The 24,212-nt window shown below is 38.7% G+C and overlaps 1 protein-coding gene and 1 long non-coding RNA gene across 2 annotated transcripts in view; one reads left to right on the top strand and one right to left on the bottom strand.

The window, feature by feature from the left end:
• LOC147916405 (uncharacterized) overlaps positions 1–11,119 on the bottom strand; it is a 28,087-nt gene extending 16,968 nt beyond the window's left edge. Inside the window, exon 1 of the long non-coding RNA XR_015552886.1 lies at positions 10,900–11,119. This is a non-coding gene — a long non-coding RNA (uncharacterized LOC147916405). The remainder of the gene's footprint in view (positions 1–10,899) is intronic.
• The window catches only part of KCNIP4 (potassium voltage-gated channel interacting protein 4), a 204,442-nt gene continuing 190,804 nt past the window's right edge, over positions 10,575–24,212 (top strand). Inside the window, exon 1 of the mRNA XM_087434144.1 lies at positions 10,575–10,632. The gene's annotated coding sequence lies outside the window, so the exon portion shown is untranslated. The remainder of the gene's footprint in view (positions 10,633–24,212) is intronic.

Genomic DNA, 24,212 nt, shown 5'->3' with positions numbered 1-24,212 from the left:
CATGTTCATTCCTGTCTGATTTTGCCCATGTGTCTGTCCCCCTGAAATTACCTGCCTGCACTCCTCCATTCCTGTAGGTCTAGTCTATCTTTAAAGTCAAGCCTATTCTCTTTTATTTCTTTAATCTCATCTTTCCTTATGACTTTGACTGCACAAAATCCACTCTCCTATTCTCTTTTTACTTTTTGTTTCCAGCGTGTGTTTGTTGCATCTCTTCTTTTAAGTAAAAGCTTCTTGAGTACAGGAAGCATGCACTAATGCTTCTTTATTATCCATAACACATATAGCATCTTTCTAGTGCATGTAGAATTTTGTCAATAAATCATTGTTGCTTAATCTGAAGAAATACATATAGCAGTGTAACATGATTCCCTGAGTGAAAAAAAAACAAATTCTTGCATAATAGTAATACTAATTTATAAAGGAAATAATAATTCATAATGGTATATTATTTTATTATGTATAAATCACTACGCTATGTACTCCCATTTCATTTTTCCCACAAATTTATGAGAAGAGAGATAAATTTTTGTCCCCATTTTACAGACAAATAAACTGAAGTTAGAGAAATTAAATGACTTCCCAATACTGTTCTGTCAAAATATTCTAACTAAATGCTTATTCTTTATTATAAGTCCAAATCAGATGGATAATAGATGAGTTGAGTGATAGATGAGGAATTGAGTGATACTTTAGAGATTTGAGTAAACATCCTAAAGCTGAGATTGCAAGTTAGTTACAAATCATGTTATCACTATCTATAAATTCTTCTTGATGTATTATTTAGCATTTCAACATGTGATTTAGATAGTATGAATTTTTACTTTTAGTTCCTTTTTGTTAAATTTTGAAAGAATGAAATGATAAAAGAAATAAAAGTTTTAAGGCTCGTTTTTAAATAAAATGGGACAAACATGGCTTGTTGGTTTCAACGTTTGGATCAATGACCAATATTGCTACTCCAATGTCTGTATGTATATCTGACAATAGCCCTTGTTCTGACTATCAAGGACTTGGAGGCAGATAAATAGCATTCTCCTTCCACCTCCACCTTGTTCTAAACAAAAAAGAACTAAGACAAAGGAGTGGGAGATGGAGGACAAAAAGTGGTCTATTAATGATAGAAGCCAGTTGGAGGCTGTAGCCCCATGTGAGAGGCACGTGGATCTGCTGACTGGGTCCAGAAGTAGGCAAACTTGGCCTCTCAGTCAGAGGCGATGCTGCCCAGGATGGAGCACCCCTGCCCACAGTCTAGGAAGAACAGTGCTGCCCAGGGAAGACTTTGGCGTGGAAAAACAAGGGAGAACCCTGCTCCTTACAGGCAGTTTGTTCCCAGAAGGACAAAAGGGAGAAATTAAACAGAGTAGGGAAGTTATCCTTCTTAAATATACCATTCGGATAAGTCATCCCTCTCCAAGGAGGGAGGAAGTGAGGGCCAAGCGATGCCAGGATGGTTTGGGGAAGATGCATTGCCATGGAAACCAAAGGATGCAGAAGAGGTACCCTTGCCTAACACTGACCTCTTTATAATCTCCAAACAGAGAGTGCTAGTTTTATGAGTTAAAGCACACATGGATTGTTAATTATAAAGCCACTTCTAATCAAAGTGTGTGGAAATGTTCACAGGTTGTGTGTACAGTGCATTAATGTTTCCTATACAGAAGTGGATTTTTTGTTTGTTTTCATTGCATTCCAGGGACCACTGTACGGAGACCTCTGGGACCAGAATCTCCGGGGCACTTGATTCTCATGTAGATTCCTTGGTTCTATTTTCAAATTCACATCTTGGGTCTGGAGCTGGCACTTTGCATTTTTAACTATGATCCAGGTGATTGCAAGCCAATTTAAGTTTGTGAAACACTAATGGAAATCCTAATTATCTAAATCAATTTTTGTTTTCTTGAAAACTCTGTATGTTCCAAATATACACTGTTTGTTCATTTCCAGTAATACCTGGAAGAGAATTGTTGCCTCCAATGGATTTGGGAACTCTCATTTTGTACCAGAGATCAGTGTATTCATTTTACAAAATCAATAGCGTCTTTCAAATTCTCAGAATTTGAGCTTTATGCACAAAGAGGATTTTGTGTGATCTGTGATCGAATATGAGTGCAGTGGCTTGATAAAGTTAAATAGCTTTTTAATTTAGAATGTTTTCTTTATTTGAGCTACCAAAGATTTATTAAATAGTCCCAAACATAAAAATAATTTATTTCACATTTTATGATTTTCCCTGGGAATTATCATTGAAAAGCTAAGAAATATAAACAATTTTTACTGAATTCTTAAGTTCTATTTTATTTTTTCCTTGGCCTTTTTTTTTTGTCTGAGGAATTCATAGCTATTTATAAAGTGGAAAAGCAACAGAAAAATATTCCTCAATATTTAAAATGTATTAAATAGGCAAACGTTTAAGAACATTTCTTTTCCATGAAGTAAGTCACACCAAAGAGCAGAGTCTGTTTTCAAAAATACAAAAACTCTTCTATATATGTGCTTCATGTAAGTTGTCTTAGCCTATTCAGGCTGCTATAACAATAGGCTGTGTGGCTTAAACCACAAACATTTATCTCTCACAGTTCTGGAGGCTGGAAGTCTGAGATCAGGGTACCGGCATGGTCAGGGTCTGGTGAGAGCCCTCTTCCAGGTTGCAGACTGCCAACTTCTGTTGTGTCCTTACATGGTGGAAAAAGATCTAGGTAGCTCTCTGAGACCTCAGCCTCACAACCCAATTACTTCCCAAAGACCACACCTCCAAATACCATCGCATTAGGATTAGGGTTTCAACATATGAATTTGAGGGGAGCACAAACATTCAGTGCATTGCACGCAGATCAAAAATCTCAAAAGTCTCCAAGGACCCTTCCCTCATCCTCCCATTTAAAACTGCATGCCCCTGCCCTTTCTTCCAGGACCTTCTGACCCCCACTCTGCTTCATTTGTCCCCATAGTACATCGTTACCTTCTAATAGACTTTATTTTGTTTAAGGTCTGCTTAGTTGTTTTTGCTTCTGGGTGGTTCACTGATGAATACCTCATCCAGAAATAGCACCAGAACTTTGTAGGTGCTCAATATTAGTTGAATGAATTGAATACAGTTCGGTCAGAGTATCAACGGGTTATAGCCCCTGCTAGATGGGGTCCTTCTCAGGAGGAGGAGATTGCTTTGCATGGATCCCCATTCCCTGCACAATATGCCAGGGTCTCCACTCCCCTTGTGGTGGTGAAATCTTTTCTGGGACATTCACTGCCAGACAGGTGCATATAGGAGGCAGAGCAGGAACTAGCACCAACTGTCCATGACCAGAGCCCAAGAGAGGCCAGCTAGTGGAGTTTTCAGTGAACGAGAAGGAGCAGATTCTTTATTGCTTCTCAGGGTGCCTAATTTTGTCAAGGTGTTCCTGAAGAAAGTCATTTAATGCAAACCCGGCCAACTAGATCCACTGTTCCTTGCCTGAATTGGTTTAGAACTCTGCAGGGTATGTTTAAAATACTCTTGATTCCTTATAAAATATTTTAGGAAAATAAGTGGAGCCCTATTGAAGGAACTCCAATTTGAGATGAGTGGGGCTTCAAACTCAGTCCCTGAACACATACCCTCATCATATGTGCTCCATGTTTAATAAGAACTCTTTGGAGAACTGACAAAGAAGCACTTCAGAAGTGTATATTTGTTATGGAGTTTCTTCTTTTTTATACACAATCATAGTACATCTACTCTCTGCCTTACCTTAAGCAAGATGACAGTGATATTAGAAAAAGAAATAATGGCAAACATTTACCTCAGCCTGGTGCTATTCAAAGCACTTTATATGTTATTATCTCATTTAATCCTTGCAAAAACTCAATAAGTGTATATTCCCATTTTCCTCATTTTATTTTATTTATTTATTTTTTTGTGGTATTCATGTCAACCATATCCTTACTGATTTTCTACATGTTTAATCTATCAATTACTAAAAGACGAGTGTTGAAGTCTCCAATTATAATAGTTGTCTGTTTTTCTTTTTTTTCCTATCAATATTTGCCTCATGTATTTTGACATTCTGTTGTTAGGTATATATACAGGCTTAGAATTGTTGTCTTCTGGGAGAATTGACCCCTTTATAATTAGGTAATGCTCCTCTTTATAATTGATAGTTTTCCTTGTTTTGAAGTCTACTTTGTCTGGAATTTAGCTACTTCAGCATCTTTTTTTTCTTTTTTGTTTATTGCAGTAACATTGGTTTATAACATTGTAAAAATTGCAGGTGTACATCATTGTACTTCTATTTCTGCATAGATTACATCATGTTCACCACCAAAATACTAATTACAACCCATCACCACATACATGTACCGAATTATCCCTTTCACCCTCTTCCCTCCCCCCTTCCCCTCTGCTAACCACCAATCCAATCTCTGTCCCTATGTGTTTGTTTGTTGTTGTTATTATCTACTACTTAATGAAGGAAATCATACGGTATTTGACCTTCTCCCTCTGACTTATTTCACTTTGCATTATACCCTCAATGTCCATCCATGTTGTCACAAATGGCTGGATTTCATCGTTTCTTATGGCTGAGTAGTATTCCATTGTGTATATATACCACAGCTTCTTTATCCATTCGCCCTTTGATGGGCACTTAGGTTGCTTCCAAGTCTTGGCTATTGTGAATAATGCTGCAATGAACACAGGGGTGCATGTACCTTTACAAATTGGTGTTTTCAAGTTCTTTGGATAAATACCCAACAGTGGAATAGCTGGATCATATGGTAGTTCTATCGTTGATTTTTTGAGGAATCTCCATACTGTTTTCCATAGTGGCTGCACCAGTTTGCACTCCCACCAGCAGTGTATGAGAGTTCCCTTCTCTCCACATCCTCTCCAACACATGTTGTTTCCTGTCTTGTTAATTATAGCCATTCTGACGGGCGTGAGGTGATATCTCATTGTAGTTTTGATTTGCATTTCCCTGATAGTTAGTGATTTTGAACATCTTTTCATGTGTCTGCTGGCCATCTGTATATCTTCTTTGGAGAAATGTCTGTTCAGGTCTTTTGCCCATTTTTTAATTGGGTTGGTAGTTTTGTTGTTGTTGAGATGCATGAGTTCTTTATATATTTTGGAGATTAAGCCCTTATCAGATGTATGGTTTGCAAATATCTTCTCCCAATTGTTAGGTTGTCTTTTCGTTTTGTTGATGGTTTCCTTTGCTGTGCAGAAGCTTTTTAGTTTGATGTAGTCCCATTTGTTTATTTTTTCTATTGTTTCTCTTGCCCGGTCAGATGTGGTGTTTGAAAAGATGTTGCTAAGACCGATGTCGAAGAGCGTACTGCCTATGTTTTCTTCTAGAAGTTTCACGGTTTCAGGTTTTACATTCAAGTCTTTAATCCATTTGGAGTTAATTTTTGTGTATGGTGTAAGGTAAGGGTCTACTTTCATTTTTTTGCATGTGGCTATCCAGTTTTCCCAACACCATTTGTTGAAGAGACTTTCTTTTCCCCATTGTATGTTCTTGGCTCCTTTGTCAAAGATTAGCTGTCCATAGATGTGTGGGTTTATTTCTGGGCTTTCGATTCTATTCCATTGATCTGTGTGTCTGTTTTTGTGCCAGTACCATGCTGTTTTGGTTACTACAGCTTTGTAGTATATTTTGAATTCAGGGAGTGTGATACCTCCAGCTTTGTTCTTTTTTCTCAGGATTCCTTTAGCTATTCGGGGTCTTTTGTTGTTCCATATGAATTTTAGGATTCTTTGTTCTATTTCTGTGAAAAATGTTGTTGGAACTTTGATAGGGATTGCATTGAATCTATAGATGGCTTTAGGAAGTATGGACATCTTAACTATGTTAATTCTTCCAATCCAAGAGCACAGAATATCTTTCCATTTCTTTGTGTCTTCTTCAATTTCATTCAGAAATGTTTTATAGTTTTTGGTGTACAGATCTTTCACCTCTTTGGTTAAGTTTATTCCTAGGTATTTTATTCTTTTTGTTGCAATTGTTAATGGGATGGTATTCTTAATTTCTCTTTCTGCTACTTCGTTGTTAGTGTACAGAAGTGCAACTGATTTTTGTATGTTGATTTTGTATCCTGCAACTTTACCATATTCGTTTACTTCTAAAAGTTTTCTAGTGGATTCTTTAGGGTTTTCTATATATAAAATTATGACGTCATCTGCAAATAGTGACAGTATCACTTCTTCCTTTCCAATTTGGATCCCTTTTATTTCTTTCTCTTGCCTGATTGCTCTGGCTAGGACTTCCAGTACTATGTTAAATAGGAGTGGTGACAGTGGGCATCCTTGTTTGGTTCCTGTTCTTAGAGGGATGGCTTTCAGTTTTTCACCATTGAGGATGATATTAGCTGTGGGTTTCTCATATATAGTCTTTATTATGTTGAGATACTTTCCTTCTATACCCATTTTATTCAGAGTTTTTATCATAAATGGATGCTGTATCTTGTCAAATGCTTTCTCTGCATCTATTGAGATGATCATGTGATTATTATTCTTCATTTTATTAATGTGGTGTATTACGTTGATTGATTTGCGAATGTTAAACCATCCCTGCATCCTTGGAATAAATCCCACTTGATCATGGTGTATAATCTTTTTAACATATTGTTGTATGCGATTTGCTAGTATTTTGTTGAGGATTTTTGCATCGATGTTCATCAGTGATATTGGCCTGTAATTTTCTTTTTTTGTGTTGTCCTTATCTGGTTTTGGTATCAGGGTAATGTCAGCTTCATAGAATGAGTTAGGGAGCTTCCCCCCCTCCTCAATTTTTTGGAAGAGTTTGAGAAGGATAGGTATTAAGTCTTCTTTGAATGTTTGGTAGAATTCACCAGGGAAGCAGTCTGGTCCTGGAGTTTTATTTTTGGGGAGGTTTGTGATTACTGTTTCGATCTCCTTACTGGTGATTGGTCTATTCAAATTCTCTACTTCTTCTTGATCCAGTTTTGGAAAGTTGTATGATTCTAAGAATTTATCCATTTCTTCCAGATTGTCGAATTGGTTGGCATATAGCTTTTCATAGTATTCTCTTATAATCTTTTGTATTTCTGAGGTGTCTGTTCTCCTCTTTCATTTCTGATTTTACTTATTTCTGCCTTCTCTCTTTTTTTCTTGGTGAGTCTAGCTAAAGGTTTGTCAATTTTGTTGATCTTTTCAAAGAACCAGCTCTTCGTTTTATTAATTTTTTCTATTGTTTTTTTGGTCTCTATTTCATTTATTTCTGCTCTGATTTTTATTACTTCCCTTCTTCTACTGATTTGGGGCTTTGTTTGTTCTTCTTTTTCCAGTTCCTTTAGGTGCATTGTTAGATTGTTTTTTTGAGATTTTTCTTGTTTGTTGAGATAGGCTTGTATCGCTATAAACTTCCCTCTTAGAACCGCTTTTGCTGTATTCCATAAATTCTGGCATGTCGTATTTTCATTTTCATTTGTCTCCAGGTATTTTTTTGATTTCTTCTTTGATTTCTTCGTTAACCCAGTCGTTGTTCAGTAGCATTTTGTTTAATCTCCACGTATTTGTGGCTTTTCTGATTTTCTTCCTATAGTTGATTTCTAGTTTCATACCGTTGTGGTCAGAAAAGATGCTTGGTATTATTTCAATCTTCTTAAATTTATGGAGACTTGTTTTGTGGCCTAATATGTGATCAATCCTGGAGAATGTTCCATGTGCATTTGAAAAGAATGTGTATTCTTCGGTTTTTGGATGGAATGCTCTGTATATATCTACTAGGTCCATCTGTTGTAGTGTGTCGTTTAAGGCCAATGTTTCCTTATTGATCTTCTGTTTGGATGATCTATCCGTTGGTATAAGTGGAGTGTTAAAGTCCCCTACTATTATTGTGTTACTGTCTATTTCTGTTTTTATGTCTGTTAATAATTGCTTTATATATTTAGGTGCACCTACATTGGGTATGTAGATATTTACAAGTGTTATATCCTCTTGTTGGATTGTTCCCTTGATCATTATGTAATGCCCTTGTCTCTTTTTACAGTTTTTGTTTTAAGGTCTATTTTGTCTGATATGAGTACTGCTACCCCAGCTTTCTTTTCATTGCCATTTGCGTGGAGTATCTTTTTCCATCCCTTCACTTTCAGTTTGTGAGTGTCTTTAGGTCTGAAGTGTGTCTCTTGTATGCAGCATATATATGGGTCTTGTTTTTTATCCAGTCAGCCACCCTATGCCTTTTAATTGGAGCATTTAGTCCATTGACGTTTTTTTTTTTTTTTTTTTTTTAAAGATTTTATTTATTTATTTTTTCCCCCAAAGCCCCAGTAGATAGTTGTGTGTCATAGCTGCACATCCTTCTAGTTGCTGTATGTGGGACGCGGCCTCAGCATGGCCGGAGAAGCAGCGCGCCGGTGGGAGCCCGGGATCCGAACTCGGGTCGCCAGCAGTGGAGCGCGCTCACCCAACCACCAAGCCACGGGGCCGGCCCCTCCATTGACGTTTAAAGTAGCTATTGATAAGTATGTACTTACTGCCATTTTTTAACTTTTTTTTTTTCTCAGTGTTTTAGTAGTCCTTCTCTGTTCCTTTCTTCTTCTATACAGAATTGATGGTCACTTTAGTTTGACCTCTGTCTGAAAGCTGTACTCTTAACTCCCCTCCTCCCTCCTTTTATGTTTTTGATATCATATCTAACCTCTTTTTTGTGTATTTGTATCCATTACGTTCTAATCATGGAAATAGATAATTTTTCCTATTTGTGGTCTTCTCTTTTCCCCTTAAATCAGTTCCTTTAACATTTCTTGTAGCACTGGTTTCTTGGTGACAAACTCCTCTAATTTTTGCTTATCTGGGAAAATTTTGATCTCTCCTACCATTTTGAATGATAACCTTGCTGGGTAGAGTATTCTTGGCTGTAAGTTTTTTCCTTTTAGCACTTTAAATATATCATGCCATTCTCTTCTAGCCTGTAAGGTTTCTGCTGAGAAGTCAGCTGATAGCCTTATGGGGTTTCCTTTGTATGTAACTTGACATTCTCTTGTGGCTTTTAGGATTCTCTCTTTATCTTTAATTCTGAACATTTTGATTATGATGTGTCTTGGTGTGGGCCTCTTTGGGTTTATCTTATTTGGGGCTTTGTGCTTCCTGTACCTGGATGTCTGTTTCCTTCCTTAGGTTAGGGAAGTTTTCATCTATTATGTCTTGAAATAGATTCTCTGCCTCCTTGTCTCACTCTTCTCCTTCCGGGACACATATAACACAGATGTTAGTGTGCTTGATGTTGTCCCAGAGGTCCCTTAGACTGTCCTCACTCTTTTTAATTCTTTTCTCTTTTACCTGTTCACCTCGGGTAATTTCTTCTAGTCTTTCGTCCAGCTCACAGATCCGTTCTTCTGTATCCTCTACTCTGCTTTTGAGTCCCTCTAGTGAATTTTTCATTTCCAGTATTGTATTCTTCGTTTCTGATTGGTTCTTTTTTATATCTTCCATTTCTTTGTTGACATTCTCACTGAGTTCATCTATTCTTCTCCCCAGATCAGTGAGCATCCTTAACACTCTTAGTTTGAACTCTCTGTCAGGTAGGTTGCTCATTTCTGTTTCACTTAGTTCCTTTTCTGGGGTTTTGTCCTGTTCCCTTACTTGGAATACATTCCTTTGCCTCCTCATTTTGCCTCTTTCCCTGTGCTTGTGTCTACGTATTAGGTAGGTCAGCTACGTCTCCTGCTCTTGGATAGGTGACCTTATGTAAGTGATGCCTTAGAAGGCTTCCAGTGTGCTTCCCTCAGTTCTCAATGTTCCAGGGGTGACCTCTATGTGGGCTTCTGTTGTGGCCTGTTTGCTCTCCCTGTAGGCACCCAGGGAGGCTGAGTTATGCTCCTGGCCAGCTGTTGTAATGCTCAGCTGCTTGTAGTTGTTGTGGGCCCTTCAGTCTCTTTATCAGGTGTGGGGAGCCCCAGCACAGTTGGCTGCAAGTTCTAATACCACATTTGTGTTGCAGTATTTCTTTTAAGTGAGTAGGTCCCCAGCGTAGCAGGTTGTTAGGCTCAGGGCCTTACAATTGCTGTAAGCCTCTAGCCTATTAGGTCTCTTGTCAGCTCTCTGAGGATTGCAGCTGGGTGGGGCTGGCCTCAGGCACCGGAGCACCCAATCGGTTCAGGCTTTGGAAGGTGGGGCAAACCTCCTATGTGGGTCTTTGAGAAGCACAAGTCTTCTGCAGCTGACAAGCCCTGCCGCCCACAGGTCCACACACACAGTCAACACAGTCCTGCCCCGTGTGTGCACCCCGACCTTCCCAAGCAGACCCAGTCTCTCCACGGCAGGAGCCCCACACACTCCGCCACCGCCCCACACTCTCCACCCACTCCTTGTACACACCCTGCCCCGCTCAAGTCGGCTCAGTTGCCAGGCTGCAGAGAATCCAGTCACCAATCTATGCAGGCCCACATGTTGCCTGAGGGCTTGTTGTTGGGTGGGGCCAGTCTCTAGCTTGGGCTGCCTGCCCTGGCTGAGCTGGATTAAATCGTGCTCTAGCAGGTGGGGCAGACCCTGGGCTAGCAGGCCCCAGGGAGAACTCCAATGGCGTCTGTGTCAGCTCACCCACACCGGGCCACAACAATGGCCGCCGCCACTGTCCCAGTCCCTGGAGAGGTCTCACCCCTCACCGAGATGCACTCAGGGCCTATTAGGTGAGTCTCTTTTCACCACAGCACTGTGTACCTTTCTTTCTGGTGATTTTAGGATGCTTTCTGAAACGGGTGAGTTTGCACACGGGCCCTTTAAGAGCCAGTTTTACTTTCTTTGTGAACCGGGTTTTCCGGGGGTACGCCCCAATGTTTTAGTAGCAGGCAAAGTCAGATATTATGCCACTGGTGTCGATTGTGCTGGGTCCACAAAATGCCCACAGCGGGGGCGCTCCCGGCTCAGGGCCCCGCGCCTCCAGGGAGGCTGCGTACCTGTGAACTGCTCCCGGCGGCCGTGACGCTGGCGGCTTGTGAAGGCGGTGTTTTTCCTCTCCAGAAGGGAGTCTCTGCCTCTTCCACCTCAGTTAGGATTGTCCGTTGTTGCAGGAGTTCCTCTTATGCAGTTTTCAGTTCTGTCTCAGGGGTAATTTTTCCACGAGTAGTTGTAAATTGGCTGTGTCCACAGGAGGAGGTGAGTTCCGAGTCTGCTTACGCCGCCATCTTGACTCCGCCTCTCAGCTTTCTTTTGATTAGCATTATTATGGTAGATCATTCTCTATTCCTTTATATTTAGCCTAAATGAGTCTTTATATTTAAAGTGCATTTCTTGTAGACAATATGTACTAGGCTCTTATTTTTTTACCCACTCTGTCAATATCTGTCTTTTAATTGGTGTATTTAGGCCATTCATATAGTTTTTAAATTTATTTTTTGTTTATTGCAGTAACATTGGTTTATAACATTGTATAAATTTCAGGTGTATATCATTATACTTCTATTTCTGCATGGATTACATCATGTTCTCATGTTCACCACCCAAATACTAATTACAATCCATCACCACACACATGTGCCTAATTATCCCTTTTGCCCTCCTCTCCACTGCTTCCCCTCTGGTAACCACCAATCCAATATTTGTCTCTATGCGTTTGTTTGTTGTTGTTATTATCTACTACTTAACGAGTGAGATCATACGGTATTTGACCTTCTCCCTCTGACTTATTTCACTTTGCCTAATACCCTCAATGTCCATCCATGTGGTCACAAATGGCTAGATTTCATCGTTTCTTATGGCTGAGTAGTATTCCATTGTGTATATATACCACATCTTCTTTATCCATTCATCCCTTATTGGGCACTTAGGTTGCTTCCAAGTCTTGTCTATTGTGAATAACGCTGCAGTGAACACAGGAGTATATGTATCTTTACACGTTGGTGTTTTCACGTTCTTTGGATAAATACCCAGCAGTGGAATAGCCGGATCGTATGGTAGTTCTATCCTTAATTTTTTGAGGAATCTCCATACTGTTTCCCATAGTGGCTGCACCAGTTTGCACTCCCACCAGCAGTGTATGAGAGTTCCCTTCTCTCCACATCCTCTCCAACACTCGTTGTTTCCTGTCTTGTTAATTATAGCCATTCTGATGGGCATGAGGCGATATCTCATTGTAGTTTTGATTTGCATTTCCCTGATAGTTAATGATTTTGAACATCTTTTCATGTGCCTGTTGGCCACTTGTGTATCTTCTTTGGAGAAATGTCTGTTCAGGTCTTTTGCCCATTTTTTAATTGGGCTGTTAGTTTTTTTGTTGTTGAGATGCATGAATTCTTCATATATTTTGGAGATTATCCCCTTATCAGATGTATGGTTTGTAAATATCTCCTCACAATTGTTAGGTTGTCTTTTCATTTTGTTGATGAGTTCTTTGCTGTGCAGAAGCTTTTTAGTTCCATGTAGTCCCATTTTTTAATTTTTTCTATTGTTTCTCTGGCCTGGTCAGTCATGGCCCTTGAAAATATGTTGCTAAGACTGATGTTGAAGAGCATACTGCCTATGTTTTCTTCTAGAATTTTCATGGTTTCAGGTCTTACGTTCAAGTCTTTAATCCATTTTGAGTTAATTTTTGTGTATGGTGTATGGTAATGGTCTACTTTCACTTTTTTGCATGTAGCTGTCCAGTTTTCCCAACACCATTTGTTGAAGAGACTTTCCTTTCTCCATTGTGTGTTCTTGGCTCCTTTGTCAAAGATTAGCTGTCCATAGATGTGTGGGTTTATTTTTGGGCTTTTGATTCTATTCCATTGATTCGTGTGTCTGTTTTTGTGCCAGTACCATGCTGTTTTGGTTACTATAGCTTTGTAGTATATTTTGAAAACAGGGACTGTGATACCTCCAGATTTGTTCTTTTTTCTGAGGATTCCTTTAGCTATTCGGGGTGGTAGCTGACCTACCTAATACAGAGACACAAGTGAAGGGAAAGAGGTAAAATGAGAAGGCAAAGGAATACGTTCCAAGTAAGGGAACAGGGCAAAACCCCAGAAAAGGAACTAAGGAAACAGAAATGAGTAACCTACCCCACAGAGAGTTCAAACAAAGAGTGTTAAGGATGCTCACTGATCTTGGGAGAAGAATGGATGAACTCAGTGTGAACGTCAACAAAGAAATGGAAGATGTAAAAAAGAACCAATAAGAAGTGAAGAAAACAATACTGAAAATGAAAAATTCACTAGAGGGACTCAGAAGCAGAGTAGAGGATACAGAAGAATGGATCTGCGAGCTGGACAAAAGACTAGAAGAAATCACCCAAGCTGAACAGATAAAAGAAAAAAGAATTAAAAAGAGTGAGGACAGTCTAAGGGACCTCTGGGACAACATCAAGCACACTAACATCAGTGTTATAGGTGTCCCAGAAGGAGAAGAACAAGACAAAGGGGCAGAGAATCTATTTGAAGAAATAATGCTGAAAACTTCCCTAACCTAAGGAAGGAAACAGACATCCAGGTACAGGAAGCACACAAAGCCCCAAACAAGATAAACCCAAAGAGGCCCACACCAAGACACATCACAATCCAAATGTCCAGAATTAAAGATAAAGAGAGAATCCTAAAAGCCACAAGAGAAAGACAAGCTACATACAAAGGAAACCCCATAAGGCTATCAGCTGACTTCTCAGCAGAAACCTTACAGGCTAGAAAAGAGTGGCACAATATATTTAAAGTGCTAAAGGGAAAAAACCTACACCCATTTTCCTCATTTTACAGATGATATTAAAGATTGCACTGAGGTCGCACAGCTGTGTAACCAGGGTTTGAGCATAGGTAGTCTGGTTGCAGAACCCATTTTTGACAACCTTATGCCAACTCTATTAATGATATGGTTTCCATCCTAGAGGGTTCAAAGTGGGAAGAGAGATATATAAACAGAAACATCATAAAATATGATGAAAGTGGTGTGATAGAAACAAAAACAAAGCACCAAACTCTCTGGAGCTGGGGAAAGCATCAAAGAGAGATAGCATAGTGGGCTTTGGGGACGAGTAGGAGTTTTCCAGGTGGAGGAAGGCAACAAAGACTGAGGATAGAAGGAGTAAGAATTTTAATTATCAGCCTCCTTTATGAATTAGCTTATCTTAGTTTTCAGTAATTCCCATCCACACTCTTTCCTGCAGATACGGTTTGAGGATTTTGGAACCAAACCTTAACCTGTGTTCATTTGTAAATAAACGTATAGGCAACTGTCTGAAACCCTAACAAGTTAAATGCTGTCTAAGTGTATATCATTATAGGATAGCCGTTGTAATAACAGAAGACAGTGAACACATACTGCTTAAAAGTACAGAACTTATTTTGGCCACCTATTGTCAGGAGCCACGAGGTAGACCATGTCATTCAATTGGCCTTGTGACTATCTTCTCTCGTGCTGTTCTTAAATGATAGCCTTAGGGCACAGGAAAAATGCCTTATTTTAAACCAAAATTCCCTCTTCAGTGTTATCAACTAAACCTCTACAGCAGGCACTAAATGGAACATTTTCTATCTGGCCCGAGTAAACATTTAGAGATTTCTATAGACCTACTGATTTCAGCATGTTCTGTAGTGGTTGGATTTCCATTTTGCTTGGCATCCCACAGCTGGGAAGGATTAATCCCCAGCACTGTGCCCAGCCAGCAATGTCAATCTTTTCATAGGCTGTGCATTTCCATTACCTTTCTCCCCTAGGAAGATGGTGTCTGCAACTGCTGGTATTCATGCTGGTGAAAATCAACACACCTCTTCCAGGCACTGTTTGCTGTCGAAAACAAAGAGGAGGATTGAGTACTCTGATGCTTCTTGACAGCTACAGATGTTTGCAAATTTAGCTTACATTATTTCAGAGGTGTGCATGTCTCCCAAATAGTCAAGCTCTGTTGAAGCCACCCTGTAATAAACCTCTGCAAAAGATACTGTTGCTTACCTCTGCAAAATAAGTGACATTTAGGCAATGACCGGTCCGAAGTCTTCCTTTCTCTCTCAATTTAGTTGAAGATCATTCTATATATAATGATACATCTACTGAAATCTGCCTAAAGGGAAACCACATTTTGTGTATTCTTCCTCATCAGTTTTTATTATACAGTAAAAGGAAAAAAGTCTGTACTTAAATTCTCACCTGCAGAGGAATCTGTAACTTTCCTGTCTTACTCAACACTGCGAAGTTGTCAGAAAGTACAGTGGGTTTCTATTGCCCTTTGACTTTAGTAGAAGTCTTCCTTTTCGGTGCATTTCTGCATGAAACACCCTATTTTCCAGTTGAAGGAATGAGCACAGTGGTAGGTTTTGTAGATGTCACATTGGATTTGTGTTCTTCTGAGGAGGAATTTCACGGGCCATTAGGAGCCCTGCCTACCACATCCTCTGGACCATAAAACTGAAACTCCTCACTCTGGTGAATTTCATGTGGTTCCTTCTACAACACTTCCATTAGGACATTTTCCTATAAATGCTCATTCAGAAAGGTTACTAAAGAAACCAGAGGCCCAGATAGTAGCAATCTGTGCTAAGGTTAACAAAGTGTTCGAATGTAATTCTTGCCTGGCTCCGGGATTTGACTCCTAATTTTCTCAGAAGATGTTGCTGAGACACATTTTACAAGTATTCTCTCAAGAGGGTCACTGGTCAAATTCCTGCCTGCCTTCTTTCACCCCAGGCAGGCTGCCCCTCAGAAGGGATTTGAGGCCAGAAATCGGAGAACACTGACAATTTGAGAATAGACAGCAATATCTCCTATAACATATGCAAATCAAACCATTACTTTTAGATAATCCTATATTTTCTGTTTGGTGATTAAATTATAGTTATTGATGTTATTGATATATAGTGCAATTAGTGTACTTACTATAATAGTACCCCGGAGGGCTTCTGCATGCATCTCGTTATTTGCTTCTGTAACCCTTTTTGGCAGGAAAGGGGTGGATCATTATCCCGTATCTGAAGGTCATGGGCACTGAAGTGCAAGAGAGTAACAACCTGCTCCAGGTCATGTGGTTGGTTAGTAAGGAGGCCACTGGCTCAGCAGCAGGACATGGGCTTTGAACCCAGACAAACTTAATATCTCCCTCTCTCTCTCCTCTCTCCCTATCTCCATCTGTCTCTCTCCCTCGCTATCTCTTTTTCGCTCCTTCTTTCTCTTTTTCTTTCTTTCTTTTAAAAATTGAAACACTACTAATAAACATAATACATACATCAGAATTGTTGTGTGGCTTAGGTGAACTTTAATGTATTTAAAAATGCTTTTTATATTATAGATGCTATGCAAATGTTAGTAATTATTTATCTTATTCCTACTTCAGTTAGATGCTTTTTTCACCGTATTATTCTACTCAGTTCTAGTGAAAAACTGTCTTCTTAAGCACCTTATAAATTTATGTGCAGTGGTCATTAATTTTTTTGGAAGAGATTATGTTTTACTTCTTGCTTTGGCTGCTAGGAATTTCAATGTCAAATTTAAAACCCCTATTGACTAATTGCATTTTCATTAAAAGCATTATAATATACTTCTTTAACTTGGCTATATTTTATTTTAATTTTTGACTAGTCTTTCGTTTTTTTAATCTATTATTTTATTCATCTGCAGTGAATACATTTTTGAACATCACCTCAAATGACATGGGGAAAATTAACAAAACAATACCTACATAATAATGATGAAGTCATAGCAAACTTTAACAAAAAGTAGTCTGAATTTTTATCCAGCTGAATCTTTTTGGAGGTAAAAGTTTATTAGCTCTTAAGTATAATTTAATTAAATAATAGCAAACATTTATTTAATGCCTATGTAATGCAAGGCACAACGGGGTTTACTGAGAATGGAAAGGCAGATCCTTATCAAAAGGTTTATAATAAAATTTAGAAAATCACGCATAGATATGAAGCATTAGATGTTTGAAGTTGTACAAGTATCAAGAATACAGAAAAAGACATGGCACAAGGGCTGGTCATTTAATAAATGAGCATTGCTGTGAAATAAAAATGTAAACCCCCAGTTTACCTCCTTCATTCTATTCAAATAATGGGAACCTAAATTCTCATATATTCTTCCCTTTTTCTCTCTGGTAAAATTGGAATAATGAATAAATAAAATTAGAATATGAAGAAATGAGTGTCATCCCATAGATGTATGAATTTAGGTAATTTCTCCTTAATGGACCTCAGTTTCCACGTCTGTACAATAAATTAGGATCCCTAAAATTTCTTTATCTCAGACTTTATCTACTTTATTTCAGAAGTGGCTTCAAGTGACCACTCTTTCATGAGATCAATTATATTTCCGAAAAAAAAAATGATTTCACTTTATGCAAGAAAGTTTCAGGGTAGATGATATGTAGATTTTTTTAATGTCTTGGATAACTAGTTATTTAAAGGGACATGTTGAAAAATCATTTTGTCAAGTGTAAAGAATGCTAGAGATGGAAGCGGCCCTGGCATTAATCAGGACCAAGCCTCTCTTTTTACAGATGAGGACCCTGAGGCTCAGAGGGATTGAGGGGATTGTACAAAGTCAGACTCTTAGCTGCAGAGATGGTGGCTGAAGGCTTCCCATACCTATTGTGATATCAGTGTCCATTCACAGAAATCCAGTTTCTAGATAAGGAGGAAGTAGAAATCTATTCTACTCAGTTCTGGGCAGACTTTATATTAAGAGCTGTTCAAGGGACAAAGGCTATATAGATTACGGTTCAATTATAGACAACAAGTGCACTCTATCAGATTTCAGAAGAAGGATTTTATTAGCTGGTATTAGGTGGCTTACAAACAAGTTGGAAGGGCTGGAGGAACAAGCTAAGCTCTAGGAGGGGCTTCTAGGTACAACTCCCAGCTCCCAAACTCACCCCTCTTCTGCCATGATTAGCACAGCTGACCACTGCAACACAAGATCCCTCTATCCAGGAGCTGTGACTGCAGAGCCATGCTACCTCTGCCTTAGCCCTGTCTCTCTCCCCTCCTTTTCAAATTCAGATGGAGTTTAAATAGAGAATGCTAGCTGCAAGGGAGTCTGGATTAGGCAGTATTTAATTTTCTAATCTCTACAACAAAGGATGACTCTCAAAAAGGAGCTTGAAATAGATGTTAAGTGAAACAATCTAGACCACCTACCAAGAGTCCAAGAGAATGGTAAATAATATGATTAGGGGACCCAAACTGTGTGAGGAATAATATAAGACAGAGATGACAGAGTGATTTCATCTTGCCAGGCAGCTCTAGCTAATTGGCTGCCAAACACACAGAATTGAGAAAGATTTGAGGGAGGCACCTGGCTCAGCAGGATAAAGCCGGGTGACTGATTAGCGGTGTCTGCTAGCAGTGTGGGCATGAAGTGATCAGAGTTGTCTGAATACCACTTACATCCCACAAGTCAGATGCTGCCTGACCAGCTTAGTTGGTAGATTATTCCATAATACCTTGTGCACTCTTGATGTTGTTGTTGCTTAATTGTTTAATTATATCTTGATTGACTTCTTTGCATTATCATGATTATCATGTTATTGAATAAAGCAAACTGTAAATTATTTGAGGATTTAATCATTTCTACACCCTGCACGGTATGTGGTATACATTAAATATCTATCTATTGATTTGGTTTCAAAATTTCAATCATCCCATCAAAAGACATGAATTCAGTGTTCGGTTTGCACAAAATAACATCATATGTCATGGCCTCAGACTTCATGGGACCAAGTTTTTAAGGGATCTCCCCAAGCCTTCTTCATAAAAGAGCATATTTTGTCCATGGTTACAGAATCCTAAGAAATCAATTTGGAGCAACTTAGAAGATGTACTTGCTTATGGACCATGGACTTAGTCTATGGACTAAGTTTATGGACTTAGTTTATTACTTTGAGCCCATCAGATTTTTCTGTTCTTGTCATCACTTTCTAACTTGAGCTCCTGTGTTCACCTGGGTTGATATTTGTTCTTAAAAATAGCTTTGCTCTGTGAGTATGCAGCCATACATCATGAAGAATGGATGTGCCTAGAGTTTTGAAATGGAGATGTTGATTTATGATTTCTACACAATGTTTTCCTTAAATCCTGCATAGAAAGGCTGCTTGTTTCTCGAGAAAAACACAGGGAAGGGTTCCATGTGACTATACTTGCCAACCTGCATGACCCGTTCTCACTAGGGCAAAAACAGAATCATATTTCTAGGAGAAGAAGAATATTGGCTGACCCATTTTTGGCATTGAAAATGACTTTCCTTTGATAACTCTTCATGGAGAAGTCCAAATTTGGGGACGCACTGGCAAGATTAGAATGAGCGTGTGTGGCTGTGGAACACAAAGATGGATCTGATTAACACCATCCATTCATTCAGTAAGTTACAGCATATTTATTATTATATACAATGTATTTATTATTACATTGTACATACACTGTGCTGGTTCCTGTGATATGGAAGTCTCAAGTTGCATCTGATCATTAGGGGTCTAGGAGATAGATACTATGAAAATGTTGAAGTGCCATAAATCAACTCTGCACAAGCCGTTACGAGGCTCCAGAGGAGAGACCCAGAAGCCCCTGGGGTGGATGACAGAGGAGGAAAAGGCAACTCACACTTCACTGGCTAAATAGAAAGACTGTTAAGTCAAACAGACAAAGATTCAAATCCACACTGCACCATTTAACAATTCTGTAGCCTTGGCAAGTTGCACAAGTTCAGGGTCCTCATCCCTTAGGATGGTTGTCATATTAAATCGATAATTAATTTTTTGGATCTGGTATAAAATTACTAAGACAGATTAGTAATTCAAAAGTTGTATTAAGTCAGGTAAGGGGAAAAGTTATGCTTTCTATTATAAATCATTTCTAAATAGGAAAACAACCTCCTAATATTTCTGAACCTTATATGATTTCTTATAGCTTTTAAACATACAGTTTTTGATTTAGCAAAATATACTTCTTGTCGAGGTTTCTATAACTAGGTAGTTAAATTCTACATTTTTGAGGGTGGTGACCAGGGAAGAATAAATGTGATAATAACTTTAGTACTTCATATTGTGATAATTGAGTAATCTTCAGTAACGACATCACTGTCATTGTATAAAGGAGTTTTGAGAAGATAATGAAAATGTAATTCTAAATCTGAATAATAAAATTAAATACCCTTTTACTCCTTGAATATATGAATCCATCAAAATGTTTAACCATAATCTCTCCTCTTTTTTTGGTGAATCACTGTCATTTTGAGAAAAAAAATGCCTTGAAATGATTATGGTTGAAATACTTAATATTATGGCTTAAAATACTTAGAATATTAATAGATTATGGACTAAAATATTCAATCTGTTCTACTATGAAGTTTGTCATAGACAAATAATAAAAGCAGAAGTTACACTTTTCCTTTTTTCTTATTAAGAAGTGTTTGTAGCGCAGCCATATATTTCATTAATGATCATTGATTTGTACCTATTTATAAAGTGCCCACTCTGTGCGAGGCACCATGTCACTTACAGGAATGTGACAGTAAGCAAAGCATATGTTTATCATTGTTGCTGCAGGAAAGCCAAGTCTGCTTTTTAATAAATTTATCATATATTTTAAAAAGAGAAGGAAAGAAAGAAAGAAACCTGGGTCCCCTGAGTAAACACTTTTTGACTGCCCAGTTTCCAAATCCAGTGTGCTTTCTTCAACCACTTAAGTTAACCCAGATTTTTCTCCTCTCACTTTCTTTCTTCCATCACAAAAGTAAATTTATTGACTCAGTAAAACACAGTAATGCAGGTCCAACACTCGAATGAATACAATATATTGTTAATCCGGTCTCAATTATATTGAAACATTACTACCTTTAAACCGAAGTAGAAGATGTCTCTTCAAAAAAGCTGCATGAGTGTGTTTATGGGGCAAAGGGTGTGGGGAGGGAGGAAATATTTAGTGTTCTATTGGGAAGGAAACTACAGGACCAGAAGCTGCTAGCTCTCATTTGAGACTTAAAAAAAGATCATATGCCTAATCATTTCTAGATGATCAAATAGTTTCTCCTCCGTATTAATTTAATATTAATTCTAATCACATTTGTAAGGATTTTGGAATAATTCATCTAACACTTCTAGCAAAAAGGATTTTGTAATAATTCATCTAGCACTTCTACCAAAAAGGATTTTGGAATAATTTATCTAACACTTCTACCAAATTGATTCCAATATTTAGAATTTCTCAGATTGATTGTGTATTAGTCATCTCGGGCTGCTGTAACAAAATACCACAGACTGGGTGGCTTAAACAACAGACATTTATTTTCTCACAATTCTGGAGGCTAGAAGATCAAGATCAGAGCGCCAGCATGGTCAGGTTCTGGTGAGGGCTTGTAGATGGCTGCCTTCTCACGGTATCCTCTGTGTCTGCAAGGAGAAAGGGAGAGAGAGAGAGCTCTCTGGTGTCTCTTCTTATAAGGAGACCCTACTGGATTAGGTCCCCATCCTCATGACCTCATTTAACCTTAATTACTTCCTTTGAGGCCCCATCTCCAAATACAGTCATACTGAGGGTTAGAAGGCTTCAACATATGAGTTTTGGGGGATACGAACATTTAGTCCATAATAAATAAATCCCCACATCACTTTAGAATAATATTCCATAAAAGAATGTGAGTATTTTGAAATGGAGAACAGAAAAAAAAGTAGAGCACAAATAACAGAGTGCTGTAGCAACACCATGCACCCTGCCTTTAATGTTAGTTTTCTCCTTGAGCATTCCAGCATTAAATTGGTTTGGGGAAGTCAAGTCAGTTTTGTAAGAGTCCTGGAGCAAAAGGCAATGATTGCATTAATAACTGCAGAATTTGGTTCAGAAGCTATCATTTCATTGACTTCAACGTCACGTGCCTCTCCACTGCTCAAAAAAGCTAAATCTGTGAACCTACAAAGAGGGAAATCCTCTAATGGCATCACACTTGCCTGTACAGAGTATTGATTGCATCAAGTTGGAGTTAAATTGCCACCAGAAATCTAGTTAGATCTCTCCTCAGTGGCTTGGGGATTTTGATTGCAGAATGACCAAGAGTGAATGTTTTCCAATATCAAAAAACAGTAATAGAGATTAAAAGGGACTCAGGCTTATTCACTCTAGCTAGGAAATAGGACAGAATAAAAAATCCATAGCAAAGGAATCAAATGAACCTTTTGGCAAGTTTTTCACTTTCTACTCAACATTATTGCTCCAAGTCAAGAGAAAAGGCAAAAGGTGAGAAGACCAAGTAGCTAAGATAATAGATAGTCACACTAGCTAATGGCTGTGGACTTTCCAGGAAAAGAAGACTTTTCCCTGGATGTCTCCTTCCCCTGTAGAGAAAGAATCAGCATTTCCATGGGTGGCAAATAAAATCTATCTCATCTAATTAGTGAACAACATGGGGAGAAAGCCCAAATGAGTGACCTCACAGTCAGCTCTCCCACAAAGTGTCTGTTAGAATAGCATGTAAAGGTATTAGAACTATTTTTTAAACCAGTGCACGTAAAGTACCTTCCATTCAGGAACTTCAAAGTGCTACAAAAGAACGTTGTGACTGGTGGCTTTAGTATTTACAAAGGATTTTTTTCAAAGTGTCACAAATCTTGGCCTTTCCCTCTCTTCCAAGCAATCTGTATAATCACATTCTAATTTTGGGGGAGGGCTGTAAGGAATAGTAGAAAAAAGGCCACATTTATACAAAGATATGTGCTCAAAACATTACTGCCACTGAACAACTGTGGGACCCATGGGCATTTACTCTCCCTCTCTGACCTTCAGCTCTTACTGTACTGAGGAGTTGTGGGTATTCAATGAGATGAGGACAATGTATTCTGTAAAGGCTCATAACTTTCTTCCTCTCAGAGAAAAGATCCAATAGGCAAATTGACACTAAGATATTAACACTTAATATATTACCATTCTCAGGAATGTTACCATTATTTAAAATTAAAAAAAAAAAAAAAAAAAAAACTCAAGAGAAAACAAAGTGAGTCACCTCCAATAGTGGAATTTCAAACAACAGCTGATGCTGATTCCACTCAAGTAATATGCACCCACTTCTCCTTGGGGAACCCCCAGGCCTATCTCCCAAAGAGCCAAATCCTGAACTGTGAGTTTAGGCAAAGCTGTACCAGGCAGAAAGGCGTTTCCCACAGATTATGATTCCTTTCCTAGGCAGCTGCCATGCTGCAGAAGCATAGTGAAGATTCTCCCTCCAGCCAGGTGAGGTGGGTGACATCTCCCCTCTCCAGGATAGAAGAGCCCACTCAGAGCTTGCATGGAGAAGAGGAGCAGAGATGAGAGCTGAGCACTGGGCCCTGCCAAGTCCAGCCTGTTATTTGACTCAGGGAAATGCTGGCTTAATTAATTGGAAAATAAAGGTTATCGTCAAGCAATCTAAAAATGAAGGACCTTGGTCAATACTTATTGAATTTTGTTTTCCTGGGCTTTTCAGCCTTCCAATATTACATTGAATCAAACTCTCTTTCACTTATGACCTGTTTCTGAGATAAGTTCAGATTTATCTAGTAACTTGGCAATATTGCAAATAAATAAGTTCACAATTCTGGGGCAGGAAAGTGAACTGGCTCTTGCTTTTGGAATTCTCGCATTGCCCCAGAAACGAGAGTTGTATTTCTTCATCTTCATTTTTATATTTATCCTTCCTTAACACATGTTTGCATGGCACTTGCTATGTTTCCTCATGTGATCTTCACAACAACCCTGGAAAAGAGAAAAGTCAAGGGTTTATCATCTCATTTTTCCAAATGTGTAAACTGAAGCTCAGAGAGCTTGAGAAGGACCACTCCATCAGTCAGTGCTGGAATTGAAACTGGGATCCAGGTTTACTGTGAGCATTTCCCACCAGGCTGAGCCTCTTAGGATCAAATCCAGGAGACTGCAGGTAGGGATTCGATGAGGAACGAATTAGATTATAAGATGCTGCATGCAGTTAGCCCAGTGTCAGGCACACAATAAGTGTTCAGTACAAACTAACCGTTATCAATGTCATTGGTTGATTATTGTTGTTGTGATTATTTCTCCCTGTCCCAGAGGGAACCAGAAAAAAGTTAAGAGACAGCCTTGCCTTTTGAGTCTTCTTTATATTGAGGTTATTTTTATCATCAGCAATAACCATTTCTTAAGTTTCCATTGAGAGCAAAAGGCCAGGTACTGGAAGGATGAAACGATAAAGGATCAGCTCAAGTCCTCAAGGCACTCTTCTCCAGCTGGGAGGAGTGACCAGTGAGGACTTAATGTCCAGGAATAGCACTCAGAGTAGCATGGTTAGAAATGTTCATGGCGAGTTGATAACAGAG

This window comes from Ceratotherium simum, chromosome 8 (genome assembly GCF_057802395.1).
Source record: "Ceratotherium simum simum isolate JZ-2026a chromosome 8, ASM5780239v1, whole genome shotgun sequence".
NCBI classification, from domain to species: Eukaryota; Metazoa; Chordata; class Mammalia; order Perissodactyla; family Rhinocerotidae; genus Ceratotherium; species Ceratotherium simum.
Note: the sequence above shows the minus strand (reverse complement) of the source record. Positions and strands in the feature narration are given on the sequence as shown.